General features: G+C 50.3%; 1 protein-coding gene across 3 annotated transcripts in view; it reads right to left on the bottom strand.

The window, feature by feature from the left end:
• The window catches only part of Nav2 (neuron navigator 2), a 651,028-nt gene that overhangs the window by 403,623 nt on the left and 241,629 nt on the right, over positions 1–5,776 (bottom strand). The window lies entirely within an intron of this gene.

Raw genomic sequence — 5,776 nt, 5'->3', positions numbered from 1 at the left:
GGGAGGCAGAGGCAAGTGGATTTCTGAGTTCAAGACCAGCCTGGTCTACAAAGTGAGTTCCAGGACAGCCAGGGCTATACAAAAAAACCCTGTCTCTAAAAACCAAAAAAAAAGGTCACTTCTTGATCTTCATGGCATCCATCTTTGTCACATGAGTATAATAATGTTCACTACTGAGGGTGGACAGAAACATTTGAACTATGTGTGTGTAATGCTGTGCTTGCCACAAGTAGGTGCTCAGTAGGCAGGCATGTGTACAGGGCACAGTGTGGAATGGAGACTCTAATGCCACTACCACCTTCTGGGAAACTCCCTCTGGGACAGTAGTGTTCTTTATTCTTTGCCTCCATAGTCTTCTGCTACTCAAGGGAGCAGAGTCACATCCACTTTTTCTATCTGTCTTTCTTGCTTGCTTGTTTCCTTTCTTTCTTTTTTCTTTTTTATTTTTTCAATACAGGGTTTCTCCGTGTAACAGTCCTGGCCATCCTGGAACTCACTCTATAGACCAGGCTGGCCTCAAACTCAGAAATCCTCTTGTCTCTGCCTCCTGAGTGCTGGGATTAAAGGCGTGCACCACCACCACCTGACTACACTCATGTTTTCATCCAGTTCTTGGCTATAGTTCTGCCTGCTTTTTTCCCCCATGTACTAAGTATATCATATGCATGAGATCTCATATTCCTTTTGAGGAAAGTCCAGGAGCAAATAAACAGACACATGAATCAGTGTTCTGCACTGTGGGCAGCTGTCTGTTCCTCTGCCTGAGATCAGCATTCTCTGGGTTTGGAGACATTACACTACATGCTTCCAATTGGGAGTTTCAAGGTTCCCTGGCCCTAGACCCCAGCTCCCCACTGTTTCTGGACAGTGGGCACTATCCTGTGTCCTAGCTGACTAACATGGGAAATGGCTCTTAGCTTCTCCCTAAATCCCTCCTCAATCTCCTACTGCCCCCAAGTCCACCTCTCAGCACAGCTTTCCTCTGTACCAAGAAGACAGAGGAGAACCTCCCTGGTCACCACTTGCTGGTCACTTGCCAAGTATTCACGGGCCCCTGAAAATGCCCCATGAAGCATTTTCACTACAGCTGCCGCCTCCTCCTCCTCCTCCTCCTCCTCCTCCTCCTCCTCCTCCTCCTTTTCCAAGACAGGGTTTCTCTGTGTAGCCCTGGCTGTCCTGGAACTCACTCTGTAGACCAAGCTGGCCTAGAACTCAGAAATCTGCCTGCCTCTGCCTCCCAAGTGCTGGGATTGAAGGTGTGTGCCACCACTGCCTGGCTGGCTCATTACAGCTTCTTTAGGAGGCAAATAAACACACAGGGAAGTGGAATAACATACTCCACCAAGACCAGGAGGCAGCAGAGCCAGAATTAGAACAAAGGTTAAGGCAGACGTGCCACCTGCGCCACTTGGATCATCACAGATGCCCAAGCAGACCTGGCTGGCTGCTGGAAGGCAGAGCTGGCCAGTTTTTCATCCAAACAAGCTGCCAAGGTAATCAGCCAGCAGGAGGGAACAAGGGTGCGGGCTCAGTGTCTCAGGAGTCTCAGTCCCTCACCAGTTGGCCCCCTGTTTTGGGGCATGTGATAAGCTGCATATCATGGAGGGAGAGGGTACTGGTACAAAGGCACTCACACGGTGCCAGGGAGCATAAGCAAAGGAGGAGAGAGGGCTGGGATCTCAGAGCTCTCTTCAAGGGCTTGCCCCCACACTCCAGTGACCCAGAGACCACTCTGTAGGCCTCGGTTCTTAAAGGCATCTTTAAGAACCTCCCACCAGCACCATCCTTTAACACTTAGACCTTTGGAGGATATGCAGGGCCCAGACTATAACATGGCTGTTCACAGATGGAAAGGCCTTTTCTGTGGCTTTATGAAAATAAAAATATGGAGATGAAATGAAATGACACAAGCTCCAAATATATCTCAAGCACTGACTTGAGATCTGACACCAGGCTGGGGCCAGAAAGGGTGGTTATTCCACATATCATAGTTTATTGAGCACCATGTGCCAGGTACCAGGCTCAGCACCCTCCACCCGGAATTCCTTCCATGTCTTCACTTGCTCTCCCCTCTGCAGCCTCTAGTTCATTCCTGATTGCTCAGATGCAGATCAACGATCATTCCCAGAAAGCTTACTCTTCCACTGTGCTCTCCACCCATCACAGCGGTGACCTGGCAGGGAGTGCCTTCCTCCGATCAGTCGGTCGGGGAGTTCTTTACTGTACCATGGAACCTCACCCAGCCTCAGTTTCCTACATGCAGAGAGAGCTAAGCAGACAACAAGAGCTCCTGAGCTAAACAATTTTAGCTGACCTGACCCTCGTGAAAGGGTCAGAGACAAATACCACCAACATGTCAATATGCAATGGAAGTAGTCCCTGGCCTGGTAGAGCCTGAAATGTTACAGTCTAACCCTTTGTGGTGACAGTAAGAGAGCCATTAAGGCTCTGGGCCTCAGACAGATGCCAAAGAAACTAGCTGACTCAAGAGAAAGACAACTGAGAAAGAGGCAGAAGTCCTGGGTAAGCACAGGACTTAGGGAGTCTATGGTAGGATCTTAGTCCCAAGGGCGAGCAACATTTTTTCCAAAGCCATCCTACAGAGAGTGGCCCCAGCAGAGTGGCAGGATCGAAATGCTGAATGAGACGAGGGGCACAGTCAGAAGATGCCACTGAGACGTCAGAGTGTACAGGATGGAGGGACGCACATGCCAAATGCACCAGGACCACTGTGTATAAGGATTTGGAAAGCACCAGCCAATTACTGGTGCATCGCACACAAGAGAAGCCAAAACAGATCCAGTTCCAAGATGCAGATGAGAGAGACACAGTCAACAGCACAAATGACCAACACCGTCTCAAAGGGCTGGCTCCAACACAACTTCAAAAGACTCTCAGCCCAAACCCATGCCACCTTTTTGGGGTACCCCCACAGCAGGGGAGGTGTCTGACTGTTCATCTTAGAGTATCCAGAGGCTTCAGCATCTTGGCACAGAATAGACTTCCAGGAGGTGGGGTCCGGAGAGGGCTTGGTGCTCCAGGATACACTGCTCCAGGGGCTGGGAAAAAGGAGCTGGAAAGGCCCCCTGAGACTTTCTCCATGAGCTATGGTTAGCATTCCAAGGAGGCTGTACAGCCACAGTGTGGCTGGAAAATGATCAGGCTGCTAGCAGGCAGGGTGTCATTATTTATCCACACAGAGTGCTCTCTGGTTCTATCTTTATTAACAGTTTCCTGTGGGCTCGGTGGTGGCCACAAGCCATGGCCTCACCTCGTTGGCCACTCCTGCTTCCTCCCTGGCTGAGCTATAGATAGCTTCAAAGGTTGAACCTTCCTGTGGTTACTGAGAACCAGGTAATTAGCACTCGCCTCATCCCTCCCTCACCTGCCCAGTGAGTCAGAAATGCTGGCTCAGCAGGGCCTGCTGGCCTGGCCTCCAAGGAACTTCAGACTCTCTTGGGGACAAGCTTGTGGGTGGCCGCAGGTAGAGAGCTGTAGTGCTGCTACACATTTTTGGCATGTAACAGAAGAGGAGGCACTGTCCCCTCTCTACACTGCTCCCTGCACAGGCACCACAAAGGAAGGAGCAGACACCCATGTCTGGACTCACTGATAGGTAGTCGGCATCACACAGCGTCTACTGTCTCCCAGATGCACCAACTCCCAGTATCACCCTGGACTGTGCAAGAGCCTGCTGCTGTCATCTGCACACTGCTGACAGTAAGACAGAGGCGGCTAACTCACTTGAGGCTGCATAGTTGGCCTGTAGTGGAACAGGCAGAAATGAACGAGTGAGGAATGGGTGAAGGAAAAGAATGGGCTTCGGGAATAGGGAAGGAATAATGACGTGGAGTTGAAGCAGAGATTGGGCGTAAGTGCAGGTGTGCAGCACCCAGTAGCTGGTGAGGGATGGGCCGTGGAGGCCATATTGTAGAATGAAATGGCCTTTGCTCAGGAATTCCCTTTGCTGACAAGGAAAGCTTAGGGTATTTTAGGGTCTGGCAGCACCTCTTCCTTTTGTAGCTGATGCATCACTAGGATTTTCCACATCTCTGATCCACAGATGTGGTGGTTACATGTCCACCTTCTCACCTGTCCATCAACTGCCTGTCCATCATTTCACTAGCATCCCAAGAGGGTGGACAAAGTACTGACCTTCAGGGCAATTTCCTAGTTATTTCTTGAAAGGCATGTCACATAGAGGAAAGGACTCCAGAAGGGGTTAACCGAGAAAGTACAGTCAGCGTTGTGCTTTCTGCTCCCTCAGAGGCCCTTTTAAGACCCCATGAGAGTATGAGGAGACAGCAGGCTTGCCTCTGGCTTCATGAGCAGATGAGCTGATGGGAGAGAGCCAAGATGCTGAGTAGCCAAGCTTGGTCACTGGGACAAAGTGGCTCCGCATCCCTCTTCAACTTCAAAACACGGATGAGTCAAGAGCTTGAACGAAGATGCACAGGATGAGGGGACCCCACCCTGGATGAGGGCAGTGCAAGATACCAACTGAGCTATAAACACAGCTCAGGTCACCAGTGTAGTTCCCAAGGCTGCTTTCCAAGGCTACTGATGAGAGTGTTCCATACATTTTATGTTATAATGCAAAAAGATCCCCACTTATATCCTAAGAACTTTGATTTTGCCACCCCATCTCTGTCTGTCATTTTCCTCCCAGAAGGGAGCTGCTTTGCCAACGTTGTCCCCTTGTTCTCACAGGAGAAGAGGGGTTGCTGGGACCCCGGGCTTGGGAGACCCAGAGCTTTGGCTGAGGCTAATTCAGGGGGAAACTAAGAGCTATAAGGAGGAAGACTTTGGAGTCCCCTTGGTGACTAAAAAGTCAAATAAAGGCCTTAAGTTATATTGAAATTTCTGTTGGCTTCTGAACTGTTTCTAATCAGACACTGCCCATGGTCCAGTGTTTCACCAGATAATGCTTTGTGTTAATGTATGGCAAGCTAATCTCAAATGTGTCCATGCGTGGATACTTGCCCAGTCAATTCTCCTGTCCCCCTAGAGGTCAGGCATTGGCTTGCTAGTTTATCATCCATCTGTTTCCCAACAAGTTTCTAGTAAAACATCTGTTGTGTCCTAGGTCCTTCCTGTGCTGAGCTGAGGGAATCCAGGATGATCCAGCCCTTCTAGTCTCTGAGCCCTATAACCCTCCTCATCCATCCGTTTCCACCTCCTGATTCCCACAGGGGGCGATTCTTGCTAGTATCCTCAGGCCTGAAGGCCACACCACCTGCTATTTGTACACGTGGTCAGATGCCATAACGCAACTGTTCATAGTCTATCTTCACTGCCTGAATCAACCTGTATCCCAAGGTTAAGCAGAACATCTGCTTGAGCTTTCTGCCGGGTGTACAGAGAGCCCAGCACAAGTTCTGACCCAGAGCAGGTGGCAGTGAATAATTCTGCCTTTCCCATCAGCTCAGCATTGCTGTGTTAGCCAATGGACAAGAGCGGGGCCCCTCCAGAAAAGAACTAGCTTTGATCACCCGGTTGTGACAAGATGGCCCTCCCCTTGCTGATGGAGGGGCTGCCATCTTCATAAGAGTTAGTGATGGTGTGAACAGGCCAAGAGGGGCTGAGTGTGATGGGGGGGGTGGGTGGGTGGGCTGAGGAGTTGCTGTGGGAGGGAGGGAGGCTGCGGAACGGCTTCTGAAGTCACTAGAATCAGCAGCTTTCCCCACTGGTTATATGTAAAAAATAACCTGGAGCATGGTATAAAAATACTAATGTCGGCCTTACCACCCCACCCTGCCCTACATTCTGTTTGCTG

Source organism: Mus musculus, chromosome 7 (genome assembly GCF_000001635.26).
Source record: "Mus musculus strain C57BL/6J chromosome 7, GRCm38.p6 C57BL/6J".
In the NCBI taxonomy this organism is placed as follows: domain Eukaryota; kingdom Metazoa; phylum Chordata; class Mammalia; order Rodentia; family Muridae; genus Mus; species Mus musculus.
The sequence above is the reverse complement of the archived record's forward strand: the minus strand, read 5'-3'. Positions and strand labels throughout refer to the sequence as shown.